General features: G+C 39.9%; 1 long non-coding RNA gene across 4 annotated transcripts; it reads left to right on the forward strand.

The window, feature by feature from the left end:
- Nucleotides 1-230: 230 nt before the first annotated feature.
- LOC129512963 (uncharacterized) lies at nt 231-19,278 on the forward strand. 4 transcript variants are annotated; one of them, XR_008665118.1, is made up of 4 exons: nt 231-324; nt 694-919; nt 1,135-6,498; nt 18,981-19,278. It is a non-coding gene; the product is annotated as an uncharacterized LOC129512963 (long non-coding RNA). The 4 variants fall into 4 exon arrangements; XR_008665117.1 differs by lacking the exon at nt 231-324 and having other exon boundaries at nt 518-919; nt 1,135-1,323; nt 6,377-6,498; XR_008665115.1 differs by lacking the exon at nt 231-324 and having other exon boundaries at nt 503-919.
- Nucleotides 19,279-25,155: the final 5,877 nt, after the last annotated feature.

The raw sequence follows: 25,155 nt of genomic DNA on the forward strand, positions 1-25,155 counted from the left end.
AGCGGGACACCCCGGCGGGGGCCGAGAAGGTGTTTTCTCCCCCGCCCCCCGGGCTCGCAGCGAGGGAGGAGGCCGCGGGGGGGGGGGGCGGGGAGGCTGGGCCCGCGCCGGGCGCGGGGATCGATGAATCGGCCGGTGGGCACGGCCACCTGCGTGTGGGGGGGGGGGCGGCGGAGCGCCGATGTCATGGATGCGGGAGGGGGGTCGGGGCCGCTCGGGCGGCTCGGCGGGATTGGCCGGGGATCGCTCGCGCTGGCCTAGCCGACCGCCATTTCACATCCTGCGGAGGAGGCGGGGGCGGCCGCCGAGACGGCTTTTTACAAGGTAAGAAAGCCCGCCCGCGGGAGGCGGGAGGCGGGAGGCGGACGGCGGGGCGCAGATCTCGTGCCGCCGCGGCCTCGCGGGAGGGCGGGCGGGGCCGGGCGCGGAGGCGGAGGCGGAGGCGGAGGCGGACGCAGCCGGCCCTTCTCAGGTATCGCGGCGGCTCCGCGCGTGGCCCGGGGGCGGCGCGAGGGGCGGGGGCGCGCGGGCGCGGCGCCCCCTCCTTCCCGCGGCGCTGCGGTGTCTGCGCGCGGCCCCCCGGAGGGACGTGTTCCCGCTCGGCTCCGCTTCGCTGGGCCGGGCAGATCCGGGGTTTCCCAGCGCGGCGGCCTCCTCCCGCGCGAACAGATCCTTCGTCGGTTTTCTCCTCAGCGCCTCAGGCTGCGGCCCTGGCGCGCGCGTGCGCGGTTGTGTGCGCGTCCGTGTGCGCGTGCGCGTCCGAGGAGGCACTTGTCCGCGCTGGGTGACCTCCCTCCCCCGGCGGAATTCAGGATTAAGAGCCTTTCGGAGAAGCGTTCGGCCGGAGATGTAAAGCCCCCGTGAAAGTCACCGCGTCAGACGCGGACACCCGTTACCCATTACCTAAAGGCAAAAGGAGGTAGGGAAGAAGTGTTCCACAAAACAACTCAACCCCTCCCCCCCCCAAAAAAAAAAAAGAAGGTGGGGAGGGATGCAGTTGTGAAATCGGGGAAAAAAAAAAAAAAGGTAGTAACAAGCCGCTGGGTTGGCCCTCCTGTTGGAACCGACGGGTTTTTGTCTGACTCGGTCACTAAATACTGGGTGTGACCTTGGGCAAATAATTTGGTTTCTCAGGACCCGTTTCCGCCTCCGTGGAACGAGAGAGGCACAGAACAAAACCCGAAGGTTTCTTCCCAACAAAAAGGTTGACGCAGTGGGAGGCGGAAACCGTGGTTTCCAGTTCGAAGTACGGCACCGAATGGAGGACTTTGGACAGTCATTTTCAGCCTAATTCGAGATCGGTCACGCTCACGTAGGATACAGGTGTGTTTTAATGGCTTAGTAGGTTGCCGTGTATTTTAAGTGGTGTGAGGGGTCCTCCTTTGGAACCGTCGTGGTTCCTCAAATAGGAAAATCGGGAGGCTCCAAGGTGGGGTGGGGGGACAGGCCCCTGGTAGGCAGCGTCTACGAATTCCATAACATGTACTGCTAATAAGAATTTATGCTCCAAGGGATTTGAGGCTGATTACCACAGTAAATTAGCTTGCAGTTTTCAACCTCAGAGCATGATTATAATAAACATAGGTAGCAAGATTTCTAATATAAAGGAAATTACCTAATATTTTTAAGAGGCAAATCTCAAATTGATTTAAGTTTTAGAAGGCGACGGAAGGGATTTAAAAATAGCATTACTGTGTTAAAATGCACTTTCTCATAGAACAGATGTTTTTCTGCAAGCTGAATGCCAGATGCACAACGCCAGTGATTCTCGTAATACTCCACGGCACTAGAGTTGTTGTTGTTGTTGTTGTTGATTTAATATTTTGGCCCTTACTAAGTCACCTCTGTAGGGATGAGGCCTCGAAATCTGTCTTAGCCACCTCCCTCAGCACTCATGATTCTAAAGTCCTATAAAATTGAGAGTCCCTGTACTATGTTATAATCCAAGTACACCCATAATACTTAAATTATACTAGTCCTAACTAGGGAAAGGTAAAAGCATCAAATTCATGGATTACTTATTTCTAGAAAAGGGTTTCCTTCCCCCTACTTCTTGAAACAGCATCATTGACTAAGAAAAGGCAGTTGCAACCACAATTCACATCTTTCCAACCCACCAAGGAAAGAGTGTTCAGTCTTGGGAAAAGCATCTGCAGCATGAAATTAGGATATTTTGTCCATTGCATGTAATTGAGTTTAAATTGTTGCTGAAATTGAAAACCTGACAATACTTCCCTAATTAATCACTATCAAATGTGTAAGTAGGAAAGAGTTCTGGAACTCTGAGTCAGAAAATGAAAATTTTAAGCCATCATTTATTAGCTAAATGATTTCGGATAGATCATTTCATTTTCTGGAGTTGGTTTCCTCATCAATGAAATGGACAGTAATTCCTTCTTTAATGTCTCAGGGATGGTACAGGCTCATACGCGGTAAGGCATGTGAAAGTATCATCATATACAGTTGACATCCAGAAGTTTAACTCATTCAAAAGGAATAAATCATTTGAAATTGTCTTATCTACGCAGTAGGAGAGAAATGTCAAAATTGAACTCTGTATCCTTAAGTATCTCTTTTTTTTGTTGTTACTGTCCAGTGGCTTCTGTTTGCCTGGTGGTTTGAGAGATAGACAAAACAGATGACTTTATCCTCTCAGACAGACTTTCTAGTTTCTAGTCTACCATCATAAGCATCAATGGACATTTCATCTCTTCTAGTCCACTGACCCAGACTCATCTTGTCATGCTTTTGGTAAAAGCCCACCAAACCTTCTGTATCAATACTGTTGAGTGTCTATCAGTATTTGCCTATTAGCAATTTATAATCTAGAACAGAAGGCAGTGGCCACCATTATCTTTCAGCAGGTACTGTAAAATGGCTTACCCAACACTCATCCAAACCCCTCCTAGCTTGCTTTTCTGAACTTTAGAAGCTAGAAAATTGAAAACTACAGTTTCTAGACTCTCTTGCAGCTAGATGATGGTGTGCTGGTAAATGTTTACTAATGGTTGGGGGAGGGGAACAACTGATTTGTTGTAGCCAGTCTTCATGGTATGAATATTCCCAGGCTACCAAAAATGACTTCACTGAATGTGGACTTACTTGGAAAAGATGATAACAATCAGTAGCTGGTTTCCTTCAGCATATCAGTGCATATGACCTAGTTTCCAGCAATCAGATGTACCCATTCGAGACATAGGTATGAAAGTAAGCAACATGATGCCTCAGCTGCACTCAGGGTGATGGGATTTTTCTGGCAAACACTTTATGGTGGAGATACTTGGTTCTGGGTAGCTGGGGGAAGAGTTCTCACATCCATTTTTAGAGTCATGGGTGCTGACTGGCAGGTGGTGTTGGAAGGGGTTTCCACTAGAATTGCCCTGTGATGTGGGATGAGGTACTTTCTGGTTTGGTTTTTCCTAGATGTTGTTTCTAGCAGTGTTATTATCCAAGCCTGGTTCGCTCAGAGATCTGTCCTTTAATCCATTTCTGCTTAAACTAGCTCAGTCACGGCCAGCTACATAATTTGCTGAGCCCAGAGCAAAAGGAAAAATGTGAGGCCCCTTGTTCAAAAAGCAGGAAAAAGGTGCCATTATACTTACTAAAATATAAAGCTTTTTCTTTCTTCTGTCGTCTCTCTCTTGACTTAGAATGACATTAAAAAGCAAATAAAAAACATCATTACAAGAAAAATTAGAATTTTAAATTAGAATGAATTTTACCATTCATCTTTATTTTGTGCAATGCCATTTATAAATGCAAATATAAAAGCATTTAACTCCTACATAGACTCACCAAAATTACACAGTTCATATTTCCTAGTTTATACATGCATATGCATTTTGTGCTTATCGGAACAGTGTAAACGCTGCACAGAATCAACTCAGCTGTTTTTGTTTCCCTTCTTGATAGGCACACATCCTCACAATTTGAGTAGGGAAGGGGGGAAAGGAAAGAAACCATGAGTTGCCCTACCTTTCCCCTTCCTTCTATGTCATCATTCTCAGCGTAAATGCTAATATGGGGATATGATAGGGTTCTTCTGTCGCTTGTATTTTTTAGGATGCTACTGCCTTCTTTTTGTAATATGCTTGCCTGTCGTCACTGTGACTCCCTGAGTTCCTACACCTCATAGGTCTATCAATGCTGCGTTTATGACACACCACAAAGACTATATGCAAATAGGGTGGCAAGGAAGAAAAGATGGCACACAGTGCTTCCTGTGCTTGCTTGTATGATCCATTGTGCCACTGGACTTAATTTATTAAACAAACTTTCAAACATAAAAGTATGAAGATTTTCAAAATGGCGATTGCAGAACACTAAACCAAGCACGGTGCCCCATAGAACTGCACAGTTTGCATGCCCATGAAGTTGACCCCGAGCTCAGTGTTTCTCAAGGGGCTCCTCCTGATGTGTTAGGTGAAGCAGTTCTACATTGTGCAGGATATTTAACATCCCTGGCCCCTGGGCACTACATGCTACTCTGACAAAAATGCCCTCCAAGAGGAGTTACTGAACTCCTGGAGTGTACTCCACTGTCTGCAGCTGGGAACCATGGTCATTACAGATCCAAAAAAGGTCATGTACAGTTTTTGCTAGTGATTCCCAGGCAGGAAAAAATAACAGAGTTGAGTTTAAAAGATTTCAGAAGTCTCATACCTGAGAGAATTATGGTGACCTTTTTCCTATGGTCAGAAAAACAATACTGTCTGCATTGGTGATGAAACAGGTATTTGGGATGAAAGTTTAAAAGTGATCAGTGGGGAGCAGCCCGGGTGGCTCAGCGGTTTAGCACCACCTTCAGCCCAGGGCCTGATCCTGGAGACCCGGGATTGAGTCCCACGTCAGGCTCCCTGCACGGAGCCTGCTTTTCCCTCTGCCTGTGTCTCGGCGCCCCGCCCCCCCCTCTCATGAATAAATAAATAAATAAAATCTTAAAAACATATATATATATATTAACATCATAACATACTAGAGTTGAAATAAGATATTCTAGATCATTTATTTCCTTTATCCCTATAGATTAAAAGCTCTAGCTCTATAGACCTGGCCTTGCCTTTGCTAATGCTCAATCTCAGTTTTCTCCTCAATACAATGAGGATAATAGTATTATCTTAGGTTGGAATTCATTTTACCAAAAGCCAATTCACTAAAAAGTAGTTTTACCAAAGAATATGTTTGTTAAATTCAAGGTGAATTTTCTGTAAAATAAGTATTTGGTAAATTTAACTACTTGATTCTTTGGCAAATTAACTTTTAGCAAATTGACCTGTTTTCCCATCCCTGTTAGGCTTATAATATGGATTAAACGAGCTGTTGGATACTTTCAAAAAGTCCTCAATCAGTCTTAGCTATAATCCCTCCAACATTCTGACCTCAAGTCTTACCCATTCCCTCTCTGAATATTTAAATAGTTCCCATTGCTGTCCACATAATTGGCCTTCGGTAGCCTTTCACTGCCTTTAGTTGGACTGTTATTACAATAGTCACTTGATTGGCCTTTTGCCTCATTCCCTCCAAACTTATTTCCTACACTATGGCAAGAGTGGTCTATCACATAAATTTTAAATTATCATCTACAATATAATAGTCATATATTGTAGATGACTGTTTCATCTTTTTCACATATCCTTTCAGCACCATTGGAGTACTTTTAGTTCTGTAAATATACTTTTTTTTTTTTTTTGAGAAAGCATCAAATTTCTCTGCCTTGCCTTTCTAACTGGAATATCTTCCCTTTTCTTGTCTCTTGCCAAAATTTTTGTTCATCTTTCAAGTTTTAGTTAAAATGCTGCTTCCCTTATAAAGATCTCCCTGATGTCCTCAAAAAAATGTAGGTGTTCTTTCTAGGCTTCCACTTTTTTTTGGTATATGCTTCTGTTATAACTCTTAGATTACTGCGGTTGTTTATTAGGTTATCATTCTGATAGACTATAATCTCATTGAAGGAAGGGACCCTGCCTTTTTAGTTTTTATATACTAGCTCCATGTATAATGGCTAGTATATGAAGACATAGCCTATGTCTTCAACATTTATTGAATTAAAAATTTTAAAGATTTATTTACAACTCTTCTCTACTGCTTTCCCATGACACCTCCAATTTACAGGTCAGGACACTGAGGCCCAAAGAAATGAAGCTATTTAGTGAGATCCCAAGCCTTCTAATTCCACATCTATTACTTTCACTCCTTTACTATAGAGAATCTTCTGAGTAGTGTCTATATGCTAGTCATTTCTGTTGTAGGAAACAGTCTTATCAGTGTCTTTCTATTCACTTAAAATCTAGAGAATAAGCAGAAGGGCATAGTGATCCAGGAAAATTTGTATGTTCTTTCTTACTCAATTATTTGTTGCTTTTTGTTTGTTTTCTAGGTAATTCAGTGAAAGTCAAGGTAAATTATTTGTTCCTCCCCACCCCTGGAGGACATTTGGTAAAAATGTCTGGAGACCTTTTTGATGATCACAGCTGAAGGACTGCTACCTGTATCAAATAGGTAGGAGTCCTGGGATGCAGCTAAATATCTTACAATGAATAGGATAGCCCCCATAGCAGAGAGAATTATCTGACCCAAAATGTCAGTAGTGCCAGAGTTGAAAAGCCCTGATCTAGTCTAAGGGAAATTTTTACTCAGCCTTTCATCCACTGTGTTGTCTCTATGGTACCAGGATGGAAAAGAAACTCATTCCCCCCAAGAAGGGATTTGGAATCCCTGTTTGGTAAACTCTAGAGGCAATTGCTATCAACTACGCACTCTCAAAAGACTTCATGCAGGTTTCCCCAGTGGATTCATAGGGCCTGCCTGGGTGTAAGATAGGCACACAAATATGTATTGCTTGAGTAATTAATAAAATATATTTTAACTTAATGGGGCTTTGTTTCTTTTCTTTTTTTTTTTTTTTCAAAGCTAAAGGGAAGTCAAATTAATCATCATGGTGAGAATTTCTGTTCTTATCTTTTTATTTCAGTTACAGGAAGAAGCAAAACTTCTTAAAAACAACTCTCAAGTCACCCACTTCCATAAATTATCAGTAATAGTTTTAAGGGAGAGACCAATGAGCCTGTAAATTAAAGATGATGTTTGAGGAACAAAAAATAAAAGAAGCTTTCAGAATAGAGTAATATTAGAGCTGATGCATGAGCTCTCCAGGACCCTCATTTAAATTATGTATCCAGAATTGAAACCAGAGCATTTCTGATGGATTATGGCTAGGCAGGAAGACACCAAACACATGTGGAGTAAGGTTAGATTAAGTTCCCAATTTAAGTAACATAAGATGCAGAATCTCAGAAGGAAGGTGTCTATATAAAGCAGCATATCTCACGGTAGTTTTCCTTGGCCCCAATGTCCTCACTGTACTTTTATATCTACAGTTTAAATCACATTCCAGGAAAGCTTCCATTAATAATCTGTGTATTAATAGTGAACTCCCCTGGGCTTTGCTCCTCATTTCATATCCTCATTCCAGGGTTCAGGAAAGAGTATTCTCAAATATGTAGATAGAGATTAACACTTATTTTTATTTTCTCAATAAAATGTATTTTTCCAATCTTAAAAGTTTTTAAATGCATAGCATAGGAAATACAGAAAACCATAAAATAGAGGATTGCAATCTCACCCAGAGGCAGTTATAATTAACATTTTAGTCCATTTTTCTTCTAGAAAATTTTTCTAGAAATATATTACTTAGTGGAAACAATGTCCTACTTTTTTTTTTTACTATACATTATAGGAGAAGCATTTTCCATACAAATTAAAATTCTTCATATCCATTATTTTAATGGGTACAGAATATACTGCGCTATGGACATATGATAGTTTACCACTTTCCCAGAGTAGGCCAATAACATGGTGTTTCAAATTTTACATTGTAAGAAATATCCCACTAAGCAATTGTTCCATTTTGGATCCTACCCTTAACTTTTCAAGGAACTTACTTTATAGTTCATTATTACTTGACAACATTAACCCCTGGAATGTGCCATGTTCCTTCTCTCCACCTGTTTGCCCACTTAGTTCATTCTTTAAATTTCAGGTCAAAGGTCACTTTCTCTAGGAAGTCGTCCCAAACTTTATATTTGATTATGGTTTTCTATGACATATTCTAATTGTACAGTGTTCCTTTTTTCCTTAGCCCTTAGCTCTGGTTGTAATAAGCTATTCATTTGTATATTATTTGGTTAATTTCTGCCCCCGCCCCCCAGCCTCGAGTAGAATACTACAATCATCATCTGGATAAGCAGTGATTAAAATGTTATAAACACAAGCCAATTAATGTGATCTCATTTGTATTACTGACAAGATGGGTTATAGCTTGAGATTGAAATACAATTAGTCCAGAAATACTTACGTGTCAGGCATTACTTGAAGTGCTAGGAATTTAGAAATGAGAACAACAGGCATGATTTCAGTCTTCATGGTGCTTATAGTCTAATGCAACAGTTGGCAAACTATTCCTGTAAGGGGACAGATAATAAATATTTGGGGTTTTCAGGCTATGTAACTTCTTACAACTACTCAACTTTGCCATTGAAATGCAAAAGCATTCGTCAACAATCATAGAGTGTGTCTAGATCAGTGGGGCTGAATGTGGGACAAGACAGCCATTAAACAGATCATATGAGATGTCCTTCAAAAGAAAAGGACAGGATGCAATAAAGTCACATGGCAGAGCTGTCTAACCTAGTTTAGGGAAAGGAACAAAGACTTCTTAAGGAATAGGACTTTAAAATTTAAGGAAGAATTATCCAGATAAAGGAGGGGCAACAAACTATGTGAAGACCTAAAGTATAGAAAGAACAAGAATAGAGATTCATTCTTAAGCTTGGAGATTGACAGGGAGGAAATTGTAAGAATATAGAGTGAAAAGACAGATTCAGAAAAGACAAAAGTGAAACCTAGTACTCCCGGGAGGAAGAGGTGACAGTAGGAAAGACTGAGAAGGGACAATCAAGGAGGCATAGCAGTAGCAGGAAGTTTAAGACCTTACAGACACTCTAACCTCCTCTTCCATCAGTATGTGTAGGATATGTTGGTTGGGAGATATTAGCCTAAGGGCTACATGAACCTCAGTGAAATGATGTACTTTTAAAGAATCCAAGAGGGAGAGAGTTTCAATAACAGGTTGGTCAATAGTTTTGCATACTTAAAAGAGCTATTGCTCAGCATTAGTTTCCTTGGCCATCTGGGAAAAGATACAGGTAAGGACTCATCCACTCTTGATGCCCTGGCACAGAATAAGCCTGACCTTCCAATTTCTACTTGTAGGAAAAGCTGACCTGTTTTTTTTTTTTTATTATTATTCCTAAAGGTTTCAGTGAGTAGGAATAAGGACCTTCTAATGTCAGGACCTGCTCAAAATACAATAGGAACAAGATTTTTTCATAGATTACATTGACACTGGCTCAACTGTTTTCTCTCACCTATGTTAAGCTCATTTTATTACTTAATTCTAAACTTTTTGTATTGTTTTGTTATTAACTTGGTATCTCTAAAGTCCTATCTTAGATGGTGTGAGCAATTTTAAATAATGTAAGACACAGCTCTGGGCTCAAGTATTATGTAATTGACCAATAAATTGTAAACTTCTTGAAATTAGGAATCATACTTGACATTTCCTTTTTTTCCTTGCACAGTATCAGACATATGGTTGGTACCATAGAAATAACTTTCCCCTGCCCTCTACATTGCACCATTTGGTGACCAAATGGTGTCTGTCTAACTACTTCTGTATGACTTGGACAAAACATGCCGCTTTCTGAGACAATCATATTCTGAAGGCATCAGTAACAGTAATTTCAGCTTGTTGAAGGTGGAGGTTCTTTGTGTAAAGGTCAGCCTGTCAGTAAATAGCATGCCAGCCTGTTCTTTCAAGATTATAAGAAACCTTTGAACATGTATTTTTTACACTTAACAAAAAAAAAGTAATAGGAAGCTGTACCCAGGGTCTCACCAGATATTTTCAAATCAGAACTGGGGCAACTGAGTTGTAATTTATTTTTTAAACATTTACTTTTACAAATTTATTAGAGCAGGGAGCTGAGATTTTTCTTGCCTGAATTAGCAATAATTTCATTCTCTATTCAACTTTAGCAAAAATACTAAGCTAGCCCTAAGATGAAAATGTGAAATACAGGTTCTTACCAAGTCAGAAAAGTGGAGCAAAGATCAGTCTTAAGAATGAAGGGAAACATTACTCATTTTTCTTAAGCCTGCTTGCTTCTGCATTAGTATGAACTGTTTTTAGACTGAAAACTCATAGATAAGGGAGGGAAGGATCCCCTTTCTAAAATATCCAGCCCCCTATACTAAGCATATCCAAAGACTCAAATTATTAAAGACTGATGCATGGCTTACAGTCTTCCTGTTTTCCTTAACTGCTACCCTCATTCTGAGTGAATTCATTACCAAAGTAGACACAATACCATCCACCAGAGTTCCTTGACCATCTCATCTCCAGAGATCTTAGCCACTCATTTCTCTTGCCACACCCTAGATCTTGTCATACACCCAATCTGTTTCACCTCTAACTCCATAAATGCAGACTTCACCTTCTCCAGCCACAACATGCATCCTGGCTCTCCACTCAGTTCCTCCCAATACATCATTCTCACTTCCCTAATGTCTCCAGTGCTCTTCCTTTCTCGATGTCAGTTTTTTGTCCCTCTCAGATTTCTCTGATGTGGGACCTCCAATCCATACTTCTCTTTTTTTCTCCTTATCAGCCTTCTCCTGCCTTCACTTCCTTTGATTTTTTTATTTTTCTGCATTCTATTTTAAATTACTTTACCACTCTCTTGCCAGAAACCACATCACCTTTGCCCTGCTTGCCCTGCCGTCACTAATCTGGCAAAACACCAGCTCTAACTGGGTGCCCAAACCCAGATTGCTAAGTGCACCCAGTTAGAAAAAATAGCACTGCTATGTAGGTGGGCATTTAACATTGTACATTCAGGAACACAGACCAGTTAGGTCACTCTGTTCGTATTATTGGGAAGAGAAGGGAAGGTTATCCTTATAATGCACTAGACTCTACTCCATATGCCAAGGTACAGTTGTTACAAATTCTCCTTTGTATACCCAAAATTAGTAATAGGCTGGATAATTTCAAATGTTGTTACCCTCTGAGTCTCTAACATAAGCTTTTGTACTTTCCTGTTTTAACTTTATAGTTTGGGCCTAGTTCACCCAACAAGGTAAATTTCTAATGTTTTTTAAATTACTATTTGATCCGTCAAAAAGAACATGTCTCAAACATTACTGAATGTAGTGACAACCAAAGGAAAATCACTCCTAGGGATGATTACCCTTTTTAGGGGGCTTTTGTGAGTCTAAGTAGTCTTTAGTTGTTGTAACTCAGGGCCTGGGCCTTAGGCTCAGCTCCCTTGGGTCATTTCATTCTTGCATGTCCAGCTTCCCGCTTCCCTCATTTCAGCTTCCACACATTTTCTAGAAACAGATGCTGCTTTTTTCCTAAAGTAACAGAGAAAGCAGTGCCCCTCAACTGTGAAGCAGTGCAGGGTGCTGTTTGCAGGTGTGTCACATATATTGAATGGCAGTAGCATACTGGTTAAGGGTGTAGCCTCTACACCCAGTTTCGCTACTTGCCTGCTATGTAACTTTGGGCAAATTACTCTCTGTGCCTCATTTTTCCCGTCTGTGTTATATAGATGATAATACGAGTACCCACCACTCAGTGTTGGAGGATTGAATTACATATATTAAATGAGTTAATACTTTAGAACTGGTAAGCACTCAGAAACTGTTAAGCTATTATTCATAATTTAGAGGCAGCTTCTCTATTTCCTAAAATACATTTATTCATTACAAGAAGAGACTAATGATGAAAGCTAGAAGCTATTAAAATTCCATTGATTGGATATAAAAAGTAGACTTTTAGAATTGCAAAAGACTCAAGAAATTATTTAGACCATTGGTTTTTAACCAGTACTATGCATCAGAGTCACTTATGAAGTATTGTAAAGCTGCAAGTTACCCAGGCTCTCCCTTCTCACATCTACCAAGTCAAAATAAAATGTCCACAGGCAATCCCAATGCAGTCTTCCTTGCAAGAAACACTGAAATAATTCAAGTCTTTATATTTTATGATAAGGAGAGTGAGACTTAGAATAAATGAATGACTTGACTAAGACCCCACAGAATAGGTAGTATCAAGGTCACCTAGCTGCTTGGTAAGTGATCTTCCTATTCTTCCATGTGACCTGCCAAATATATTAACTTTTCGCGGAATATGGGAGTTTATCCTCCTCTCAGTACTATCAGGAAGAATAATATAGACTTGAAAAGTGTACTTTACTCATTTTTTAATTCAAAATAGCAAAATCTATTGTACAATTCATGCAAAGGACTATTGCACATTTACAATAAGATTTAAAGTGAATTTTGCTGTGCTTTTCATGTGGACATTAGTCTTTGTCCACAATACTTGCACTTTGGCACAATACTTGCTGCCAATTAGTACAAGGAAAACACTGTGTGTGTGGCAGAGAACTGCTTAACCCAACCTCACAGATTGAAAACAAACAAATGCTTTATTGGGAAAGGTAGCTGTGGGAATTAAATTTTGTACAGCTCTCAATAATAAAATATGCATTTTATATAAGTAGGATTTTTTATTTTACATCTTAAGTTTTTAAATTTTTAAAAAATTTAATTTATTTGAGAGAGAGCATGAGCAAGTAAGAGAGCATGCACACGTGCATGTGTGAACCAGGGGAGGAGCAGAGGGAAAGGGACAAACAGACTCGACTCTTGAGCAGGGAGCTGGTAACGGGGCCTGACCTGGGGCCAACCTCATTACCCTGAGATAATGACCTGAGCCGAAATCAAGGGTTGGACGCTTAACCAACTAAGCCACCCAGGTGCCCTGTTTTAAGTTTTTTAAAAACAAAACAAAAAACCTTTGTAAACTATTCTTTGAATTTTCCAGTCTATAAACAGTTAATGTAAAAAAAAAAGTTCAGTGGTTATTAGGTATAGTGTTCTTACTGTGTAGCTTTATTGATTGGTAAATTGAAAGTCTAAAAATAAAGCAAAAACAAATTCTGAGTTTTTGTCTTCAGTATTAGGTACTATGATATTATATCTCCTAAAATATGTTTTTATTTATCCATAATATAGAGGAATTAAAAAATGCATTAGAACTTGGTTGTGAACTTATACAAATGTGAAACATTAAGATGACAGAGCAGAAAAAGAAAATGGAGCTCAAATGAAATCTACCTCTCAAAGCAGGCCTATTTATATTTCACTATGTTTGCTATTAGACATTTATTTCTTTGCTAGAAATGATAAATGGAAAAAAAAAAGAAATGATAAATGGCTGCCCACCCAACTTCTGAGTCTTAGGCAACTCCATTTTATTAATAAACCACTCATTTTGATTCTATAAATGCTGTGCACAAGGCCCTAAAGGAAGTCTACCATTCCAGATCCCCATCAACCTATCAGTAAACTACTTTTGCTTATACTGTGTCTTTGCCTGATTCTAAACCCTTTGTTCTACACTTCATCTCAGGTTTGGCCTTTGGATCTTTTTACTTAATGCTTATTTTTGGTTTCTTGGTACTTGACTCTGTGCTCAATCTGATCATCTTTGGTTTAGACTCTCCTACTTCCAAGCTACCAAGATTTATACCCCTTGATTCTAGCAGTTCTGGAATTCCTAGCACAGCCATTGGCTGCTGGCTCGAGGAGACCAGTCCCAAATACTAGCCTCATATTATAAACATCTGATTATTCATCTATTTAACAGATTTCATTCATCAGTACTATGTGTAAACCACCAGAGTAGTTTCTGGAGGAATAGAGAAGATTAATTAGTGATAGAAACCCCCCTAAAAATCTGGTTGGACAAATAAAAAGTATATTGTGATAATTTAAGATAGTATGTGTTCAACTTTTATGAAGTATGTGTACATGCAAGACATCAATTAACAAAAGCTTCAAATAGAAAGATTTCCTTCAGCAAGCCTTTCTGTAGGCTCCATGCCTAGCATGGAACCCAATGTAGGGCTTGAACTCACAACCTTGAGCTCAAGGCCTGAGCTAAGAGCAAGAGTTGGACCGTTAACTGACTGAGGCACCCAGGCATCCAAAAGCTACAAATAGGGCAGCCCCTGTGGCTCAATGGTTTGGCACCACCTTCAGCCCGGGGCCTGATCCTGGAGACCTGGGATCCAGTCCTGCGTTGGGCTCCCTGCATGGAGCCTGCTTTTCCCTCTGCCTGTGTCTCTGCCTCTCTGTGTCTGTGTGTGTCTGTCATGAATGAATAAATAAAATCTTTAAAAAAACAAAAAGCTCCAAATAGAAAGATTTCTAATCAGGGAGTTAGGGATATAGAGTATAAAGGGACATGACCAAAAGAACCTGGGGTGGTGGGTCATAGATTTAAAAAGATTGAGAATACTGATAGGTTAAGTTAATAGACTTGAAGGTAGGGTGGGATAAACACCATGGGAGAAAGGCATTCCGAAAAGTAGAATCAAAGCAACAGGAACAGAAAAAGTAAGTTATGTTTTAAGAATCTTATTTATCTAGATTGCTTGCAGTATAAGTAAAAATGGAAGAAAGCCTAAAAAAAAACTGGTTGGAACCAGATTATGGAAGGCTTTGAGTATAGAGAATTTAGAGTTGGCAAACATACTGTGAAATCAGAAAGTTTTGAGCAAGAAATAATAATTGGCTTGATTTAAACAGTGATATACAGGAAAATGTTGGTAGTGAGAAGATAGGCAGAGACTGCAGACCAGGCAATCAGTTAGGAGACTAATACAGTAATCTAAAGTAGGGAGGGCCTGGAGATGACTATATTCATTTCATTAAGTGCCTGCTGTGATTGAGGTGCTGGTGATGCAATAAAGATTAACTCCTCGTCATGCAGGGGTGTTCAATCTAGTGAGACATTGATCTTTTATTTTTATTTTTATTTATTTATGATAGACAGAGAGAGAGAGAGACAGGCAGAGACACAGGCAGAGGGAGAAGCAGGCTCCATGCACCGGGAGCCCGACGTGGGATTCGATCCCGGGTCTCCAGGATCGCGCCCTGGGCCAAAGGCAGGCGCCAAACCGCTGCGCCACCCAGGGATCCCGAGACATTGATCTTTTAAAGGCTCCTAGAGGAGTCTCTATTTTGGGACCACTTCTGACCCTTGCCGGTTACCAAGGGATAGGTCCTCATTTAACAATGAGATATAAAAAAATAATAATAATAATAATAACAATGAGATATAGGGATCCCTGGGTGGCGCAGCAGTTTGGCGCCTGCCTTTGGCCCAGGGCGTGATCCTGGAGACCCGGGATCGAATCCCACGTCGGTCTCCCGGTGCATGGAGCCTGCTTCTCCCTCTGCCTGTGTCTCTGCCTCTCTCTCTCTCTCTGTGTGTGTGACTATCATAAATTAAAAAAAAAAAAAAAAACAATGAGATATATTACCTACCTTCTAAAACTACTTTCCCATTTCATGAGTCTGCTAAGGCAAAAGTATCCCATCCACTTGCACATAAAGAAAAGCAATTTATTACTTAAAACAAGATAAGACAGGAACACTACCAGACAAGGCAAAGAAGAAAATGACATGTGTTTTAAAGAGATAACTGAAGATGATGTGGGGAATGAATTGGAGGTTAGATTAGGAGCAAGAAAACCAGTTAAGAGGTTGTTGTAGTAATCCACGTGCTTCATTGTGAGGGCCTGAACAAAGAGAGTATGAAACAAGAGCAATCATTGGTGGCTACTTCCACTATAACCCTTTCTATCCCTGCCCTGGTTCAACTAAGGGATGGGTAGGGGACTCTCATTTAGAACTGATTTTTTTGTTTTTGTTTTTGTTTTTTTTTTTTTTTTGAGAAAGAGAGTGATTTGAGGGTGGTGGTGGGAGCAGAGGGAGAGAGACTCCTCAAGCAGACTCCCAGCTAAGTGCCCAGGAGGACACTGGGCTTGATCCCAGGACCCTGAGATCATGACCCCGGCCAAAATCAAGAGTGGGACGCTCAAATGACAGAGCTACCAGGTGTTCCTGGAATTGAATCTTGAATGGAGGGACTCAAAAACACAAGAAACTGTTCACTTTTTCAGATTAGAGGTAATGCTCCTATTGTCAAGTAGTCTGTTTTCTAGTTTCCTTATTTGGAACATGGTTCACCAGCCTTCACATGGATTCCCTGAGCTCCCTGATAAATTTTTGGTTTTGCTTTATTTAGCTAGCCCAAATTGGTTCCTAGGGCTTACAATTAAAAACAAACAACACTACAACAAAAACCCACCCTAATTGACACTGTATGCAATGTCTGAGTCACCTGTGGATAATCAGGAAGCAATTGTTAGGTAGTAGGAAATATGAAACTAGAAGAGTGGTTCTCAAAGTCATGCATCAGCATCACCTGAGAACTAATAATGTAAATTCTTAGGCTTCACTCCAGATTTACTGAATATGAAACTCCAGCAGTGGGACCCTAACAATCTGAACATTAGTAAGCCCTCCAGGTGATTCTAATGCCAGTGAAGTTTGAGAACCAACTTAACTAGAAGGGAGATTTGGGTTGGAGATAAAGATGTGTGAGTCAATATAATTAAATTCCTTCAATTGCTATTGAAGGAATGAATAAACTTCAAGAATAGAAGAGAGAATAAGCCCCTGATAATAGATGAAACAATCAAAGAAATTGAGACTAGTGCTGTACAATCAGGGAGGGGGAAATGTAACAGGTTTCAGGTGATCTACAGTTTCAAGTGCTATACAGAGGTCAGGATGGATAAGCGTAGAGTTACAGCTATAGGAGTCCCTGTTAGGAGGTTTTTGGTGTCAAGAGGAGTGATACAGATAACAAGAATAAGTGATGAGAGAACACAGGCAAAATAAAAGATACTTTTTGCAGCAGTTTGGGAGTGCAAGAAAGAAAGGATAATAAGGTCAAGAAGAGCTTTCTCAGGGTAGATATTTCAGTTAGCTTTTGCTGCATAGCAAACAGTTGAAAACTCAGAGGCTTAAGACTGTAGTTATTATCATGGCTCGTGTCTGAGGGTTGGCTGATCTCAGCAGGGCTTGCCTGTGCATCTATAAGGCCACTGGAGAGCTTTGTTCCACACTGGACTCTATTCCACAGGTCATCCTCCTCCTGTCTGGCTTAGCTAGGCATCTCTTCCCATGGAGATGAAAGAAGAATTTTAAGAGAACAAGCAAAAACATACAAGGTCCCTTGAATCCTTGACTCCAAACTGACAAACTGACACTTCTGCCTCATTCTGTTGGCCAGATCAGGTTATGTGGCAGTTTTAAGGGGTGGGGAAATAGAATTTACCTTTGCAGAGAAATGGCAAAGTGACATGGCAAAGGGTGAGGGTGGGCTCATGGAGGGGTATAGAATTGGGATCATGCATACCATAGTAGGAATGGCCTGAGCATGCTTGAAAGTAAAAGGGAAGAAACATGTAGAACAAAGAAGAAAGTGAGCCAAGAAGAGAGATCTGTACCATAGCTCAGAGAATTAACCTTTGAAAAAAGGAAGGATACCTCTGGGAATGGAAAGAAGGGAATTTGGTTGGATTAGATTTAGCAAATTAAAATGCAGGATGTCTAGTAAAATTTGAACTTCAGGTAAGCAGTGAATACATTTTTAGCGTTAAGTATGTTCTGTACAGTATTTGGTAGACTCTCAGTACATAGTTTGCTGGAGTTTATTATTTTAAATGCTAGATATTTCTGTAGTGCAATATTTGAGACATACTAAAATATGATTCCTTGTTTATTTGAAACTCAAATTTAACTGGGCATCCTGTATCTTATCTGGCAACCCTCCTTTGGTTAAGTTTTAAGTAAATTCATAGTAAGATAATCTACAAAGGGATAGATGGGTGCATTTGGGGATTTAATCCTGGAAGAAGTTGGGAACAGCTGCTATGGATACTGCGAGATGTCAAAGGATTGCTGAGCAGCATTGAAGGCCCACTTAGCAACAGGAAGCATGACTTTTTCTTGGATTAAATCAACTGTAATGTTACACTGCTAGGAAGCAGTAGTAGTAACAGAGATTGCTGGTGCAGGCGACCACCTTGGTCTGACTTCAGTAGAAGAGATTGGGGCAGGAGTTTGGGGTATAATTGAAACGATGGGGGATCCAGATTATATAGGGAAGCAGGTGAAACCAGAAAGTGAATTGGGAGACAGAAGGTGAACAGTGAGTCAGAGAAGTATTAAGAGGTGGAAGTTCACAAAGAAATGGAATTTACAATCTTGGAAGAATAGTTTTGTGTGATAATGGGGGTTTAAAAATCCAATTTCACATTACAGCACTGGAGCTAAATTAAAAGCAAGAGCTCTGCAGACAAGGCACCTGGTCTTGAATCTCTTTGTTTGATCTTTAATTTCCCTGTGCCTTAGCTCTTTGTAAAATAGAAATAATAATAGTTCTTACTTCATAGGGTTATTGTGGAAATTAGGTGAGACAAACCAGATGAAGTACCTAGAACAGTATGTCTAATACACAGTAAACCGTCAAATGTTGGCTATGTTTTTTTATTTTAAACACCACTTTCCCAGTGCCCAAGTGGCTCAGTGGAGTAAGGTCCTGGGATCGAGTCCCATGTGGGGCTGGCTCCCTGCTCAGTGGGGAGTCAGCTTCTACCTCTCTCCCCAACCCCTGTTTGTGCACACACACTCTTTCTCCCTCCTGCTCTCTCTCAAATAAAATCTTTAAGTAAATAAATACTACTTTCCACACATCTATAATCAGTAAATGTGAGTGCTCTGGAGAATATTAAAGACAAATGGCAAGCATACATAGTATGTTTTCCACCATAGCTAACAAATGCTATCTTTGGTAAATATATAGACAATCAGCTAGCTACCTGTTAAAGATGAAGCCCACAAAATCTTTACCATTTAAGGCTGTTTTCTTTACTGTTACTACAAGAAAATAATTATGCTCAAGTCCTATCTGTCTCCTCATTTCCCCATAGGTGACCATGCATTGGGATTTTCATAGTTTGAGTTAATTCCTCTGGGCTCCACCACCCAGCGAGTTACACAGGACAAGATTCCTCCCAGGGGACTGTGGTTCTGGGAATGTGAGCAGCTTGTTTTCATGATATCTGCACCCTGACCTGGCCTACTGTTAGGAGCTGTTGTGTTGGTGGTCATGTTGTCTTTAGTCGTTTTTTTTCTTTCTTACACAGTTATTTGTATATAAATATTTTTGAAAAGTAAATGTTCTATGCCGCTATTTTGCTTATACAAAGAAAAATTAAAACTATTTTGAAGTAATTACATGTGTCATATTTTTCTCTTTCAAAATAAATGAAAGTATTAATTCGTATCTTCTGGAAAGAAAATTAAAATGCAGGAAATGGTTATGCTCTTAATGTTTGAAAATAAGGTAATATTCTCTGTTCGAATGGAGCCTTCTAAGGAATTACTAGAGTCTCATACACAATCGACTTAAATGCATTCTTTATCTTTAAAAGGAAGCAGAATAGGATCATTGAGTAAGTCACATGTGTTCACAGCCTTGTCTGGTGTAATCATATCCTACACAAACACATTATTCTCTAGTCAGAAGGGTAAGGGGACATTTGAAACAGGACCTGCCCTTGCGGAGACCTTTTTTTGTTTAAAGAACGGTGCAGCTAGAGACCACACAGTAGAAGATAACAGAAAATATCTTCCATGCCTTCCTCTACCTGTATATTTTCTCATTCTCTTTTGTTCTCTAAGGACATCTGTTGTAATGATTATTCTGTAAAACTCATAGGTATATAGCAGACGGCATATCATATTTCATTTATTATTTTGTCTACTGTAATTATTGCTCTTTTATATCATGCCATTGTAGGTCTTTAAAATATTTTGTTTATAAAGGATATGAAAGGATATTACAGAAAATTAGGTGACTAGAGATAGCTAAAGAGTAAATGTTTTAACTCTGAATTTAATATTATATCTTAGGAAGTCTAATCAACTTGTATTAAGCTACATTTTAAAGAGATAAATGTGGTTAAAACATGCTTAAACTCTGAATCTAATTTTCCTCTTTTTATATTAATTGCAATGATTTTTTTACAATGAAAAGATATTGAAAGATATTCTTAATTATAAACAACAGTAACGTGAGATTTGGAGGCTTTAAAATAGGTCCATTATTTGAAATGTTTTCAGTGTTTTGATAGCTGGTTTGCTGTCTATACAATGGTTGCAATTAAAAATTTAAGTTTTTTAAAAAAAAAATTTTAAATATTAAAAAATTCAGGTATTTACTTTTTTATTTAAATAATTTTATTTAAAAAAATAAAGATTTTCTGTATTTATTCATGAGAGACAGAGAGAGAGAGAGAGAGAGAGATGCAGAGACATAAGCTCCCCAGAGAGAGAGAGAGAGAGATGCAGAGACATAGGCTCCCCACAAGGAGCCCGATGTGGGACTGGATCCCAGGACCCCAGGATCACACTCTCAGCCGAAGGCAGACACTCAACCACTGAGCCACCAGGTGTCCCAAGTATATACTTCTTCTTAGGAGTTTTTATATTGCCTCCCAATTTTCCCCTTGGTTAATCCTTTGGGAATTTTGACATTTACATCTGAAGGGTTTGGTGGTTTTTTTGTTTTTTTTTTTTTTTTTAGTCTTTTTTAATATAAAAAATTAAAAAATTTCAAACAGACTTAAGTAGAACAAGCAGTATAATTAACCCCCAAGTTATGTTTGAGCTTTAAGTGATATATTAATATAGGTGTTTCACTTATTAATACAACAGATGTTCAAGAACCCCGAATAGTTGTAGCTTAATGCACACTTGAAAGAATTCATATAAATCAAATTTTTAAAAATATCCAACCATTTCCCAGCCTATGACAGATTGTTATTTCAAATATTTGTTGATGGTCAACCAATTTTTGGACCTACAAATATGATCTTCATAGAAATAATCTTAAAATGACTTTGCTATTCAGGCCAACACTCAGTAATTTATCTAATTCGCATTAAGTGAAGCCCATGCACCTCTTTTAACATTGTTTCAATGAGATAATGCCTTTCTTGCAATTGGAATACTACAGAACAACTGCTACCCATCTTCCCTTTTACTAAGTATGGGGGACAGAAAAGTGGAGAGTCAAGGTCCTGTGATGGAGATTCACATCCATAATGTGTTTTGATTCTCCCAGCAAAACCATGGGAACTCTGACAGTAAGAGGGTGTAGGGATAGGAGTGCATTCTGTACATACCATTCTGAAATTATTTACCTTTTCTTCAGCTAGTTGAGTTTTTGGTGTGCCTTTTTTAAAAAGATTTTGTTTATTTATTTGACAGAGCAAGCACAAGCAGAGGGAGTAGCAGGCAGAGGAAGAAGCAGAGGCTCCCTGTGGTCTTAGGTCTCTGGGATCCTAACCTGCACTGAAGGCAGACACTTAACCAACTGAGCCACTCAGGAGCCCCATTTTTTTGTCTTTTTTAAAGGCATTTTTGCTTTTAAAGAAAAATTAAAAGGGGTTTCCTGGTTGGCTCAGTTAGTTAAGCATACAACTCTTGATTTCGGCTCAGGTCATGACCTCACGGTCATGAGAACAAGCCCTGTGTTGGGCTCTGTGCTCAGCGGGGAGTCTGCTTGGGATTCTCTGTCTCCCTCACCTCCTTCCCCTCCCCGCACTGGCACTCTCTCTCAAAACAAATAAAATCTTTTTTAAAATATTCTCCTTCTTGCTTCCCCTCTTGGAGCACACTCTTGCTACAAAAATTAAAAATGCTTGCTTAAAAAAAAAAAGAAAGAAACCTTCCTTTATAAGGAAGGCTTATCTTCCTTTATTTGTATGGATACAATACTCCATGTTGTATCTAAAGTATACATGTTGCAGACTTTTAAAAGTAGGCTTCTGATTTTCTTCTTTAAGTTTCTGACATAGGAGAAAATTATTTTCACTGCTGAGATATACCTAAGACAATAAGAAAAAATTCCTGAATACTAAAACAGAAAATTAGAATATAAACAAAGTATTAACTTGCCAATAAATCAGACTGTTGCAATAATGTTTGTAGTGAACCTATAAATATTATTAACCTTTTAGAGTATCTGGGAATGACAAAGAAAGATGTGCTCTGATGCTTTAGTCATGCCATCCTATACTCACACTTCCAAATTGACCTTAAATTCTTACTCTTCCAAAACCCTTCCCTAAGCAAGAACTTGGAGCCACAAAACTGTGTTCATCAACTTCTTTCCATTTTGTTTGCAAACTGAAATAAAAAGGGAAATAAAGCAAGTGCTTTATGGGTAGAGCAACAGGGTGAAGATCCAGAAAGTGGGAAATAGCTGAAAACAAGGCCAGCTCAGAGTTAGGAACTCCAAACATTACAATTGTCTGTGAGCCAGAGATAGCCACTTAACCTACTAAGGTAGTGAAATGAATGATTGAAATGAATTAGCCCTAGTTCTTCTGTGAATAGTCACCCTAGATCCTGCAAAGTCTCTAAAAGTGCAGTAGGACTGTTACCCTCTCAGCTGTTAGGTTCCATGTTATGCTTGTGAGTGCTTGATAGCAGGCCCCCAACATTAGCTAGCTTCATTTTCCAGAGGGAGCAATGCCAGGCATTGTTCTTTCCTAAGTACAGAAGGAACCAGGCATACTTTGTGATGTGTCCACCAAAGGTCCTGCAGCATGGTAACCATAGCCTCACTACTGACCCATGCTCCCATCAGATAAGGAGGGGCCTACTGTGGGTTAAGTAGCACAGTAATGAGGTCCTTTACATGTTACTGTAGGAATCCCCACAGTAACCCTGAGGACAGAGGTATTGTCTACATTTTACAGATGAGAAAATTTCCTAAGAACCTTAGTGATGGAGCTAGTGAACGGTAAAACTACATTCAACCCTGCTATGAGCGAGTTGGACTACATACAGATCCCTTATTTAAACCTGTCCACAAAGCTAAGGAGAAAATACCAAGAAGGCTTCTCTGCAGTTAGCTTTATACTCACCAGCAACCCTAAGAACTCTGGCTCCTCTGCCCATGGGACCTGGACCCTTGAAACTCCAAGAGGTAGCTCATTTTCTCAAGATCTCCTCCAACACCACCACCACCCCCTCCCCAAATCCAGAGTAAGCCTGTCCCTTCCCAGCTCTTCTGAAATCTCATGAGAACGGCCTGCTTCTCTCAGAAGAAGGCTCCTGCAGCTAGAAACCCAATCTTCTCTAACCCGGATGAGTAAACTCTGGAGCTTGATATCAAGACACTGTTTCAGAAGAACTCTTCAAGTGTGAAGCCCCTCCCTGCTGACCAGTGATGTTGAGAGTGCTAAAGGATAAGTTCTCCCACCAACCAGTGCAACCCAGAGAAGAGCCTGCATGAAGGTAGTAAGAGGAATAGAAATAAAATGCGAGGAACTGGAATCATCAGGGGATCCTACCAGGAGCTTCTAGGTGCATGAAAGTTTTTTCTGCATCCATAACTTCTCTAGTAACTGTAAAGATAGCTAGCTACTTCTAGATCTCTGAATTCTAACTGCTGGTGAAGGAGAGTCCAAATTATGATATCAGAGTCAGAAACTCCCAGAAATAGCAGGGGGCTGTTCGCAAGTTATGTTCCTGGGACCAGCAGCATTAGCCTCACCTGGGAACTTGTTAAAGATGCAAATTATTGGGCCCAATCCCAGACCTACTAAATCGGAAGTGGGACCCAGAAATCTGTGGTTTAACAAACCATTCACGTGGTCCTGATGTAAGCTGAAGTTTGAAGACCACTGGCTTAGGAGGATGAAGGATAATCTCAGGTTCTCCACATTAACCTAGAGTTAACCTGCGACACCTGCCTGGGACTAGAGCTCAGTGGTCAGAGTTCAGTGATTCGTCCAACCAAGACTACTGCCTCATTACTCATTATTTTCTTTGAAAACTCCTAGGAAAATTTTGGGCAAATAGCAGATGATCCGTCATGACCGAACTGAATTTTTTTTTAAGATTTTATTTATTTATTAGAGACAGAGAGAGAGAGAGAGGCGCAGAGACACAGGCAGAGGGAGAAGCAGGCCCTGTGCGGGGAGCCCGATGTGGGACTCAATCTCGGGTCTCCAGGATCACACCCTGGGCTGAAGGCGGCGCTAAACCGCTAAGCCACTGGGGCTGCCCCCGAACTGAAATTTTAAAACACATTTATGATAAATCGGAAATAACTTCAATGTCTATTAATAGGGATTCGATTAAAAACAAACTCTATGAGGACTGGGTCCAATACTGACCAACACTAGGTTCACTATATTCTTATGGCCTAATGCAGTGTAAATATCTAGTATTTGCTGATTGAATGAATAAATCTATCTTCATGTATATTCAAGTCCTGAGGTACAATGCAGTATTAAAAAAAAAAAAAGATGTTTCTTTTTTTTAAAAGATGTTTTTTAATAGCGATCCCACTCCTGTGTATTTACTCCAAAACCTAGAAGCCAGTTTATAGCAACTGTATTCATAAATGCCAAAACTGGAAACAACCCAAATGTTCTTCACCTTATGAGTGGCTCAAGCAGGGACTGCATTTTGGGAAGTAGTTACAGGGACCTTATTTTATATGCTACTGTATGAATTTTTTTGTAAAAATTTATGTATTATTAAGAAATGAACAATATTTTAGATACCAAAAGGATAAACACCCAAAAATGTTAATAGTAGTTATCTCTAGCTGACGGGATGACAAGTGGCTTTTTTCTTATTTTTGTAGTTTCTAGTTTTTCAGTATAAACAAGTCATGCTTTATAACTAGAAAAAACGAGTTACTTTTTAAAAAGGGGTGACAGAGACCTGGAAGCATATCGACTCATTAAAAAAGTATTAAAAATGTATACAAATTAGAAATGTGTACCTTATAAGAATATTCAAAACTAAGATTCACTGAGAAAAGAATTTGAATATACCCTCCAGACTAGTGCTTCTTAAAGTCCATACAAATCACCTGGAGTGCTTGTTGAGATGCAGATTCTCATTCCAAGAATTTGCATTTCTAAGAAGCTCCCACATGATCCCAACGCTCCTGGTCCACAGAGGACTTTGAGTATCAGGACTCTAAAAGTACTACTGTCTAGAAAGCAGCCACTAATTAGCCACACGTGGTCTTAAGTAGTTGAAATGTGGCTAGTCAGAATTGAGATGTACAAA

Source organism: Nyctereutes procyonoides, unplaced genomic scaffold (assembly GCF_905146905.1).
Source record: "Nyctereutes procyonoides isolate TBG_1078 unplaced genomic scaffold, NYPRO_anot_genome, whole genome shotgun sequence".
In the NCBI taxonomy this organism is placed as follows: domain Eukaryota; kingdom Metazoa; phylum Chordata; class Mammalia; order Carnivora; family Canidae; genus Nyctereutes; species Nyctereutes procyonoides.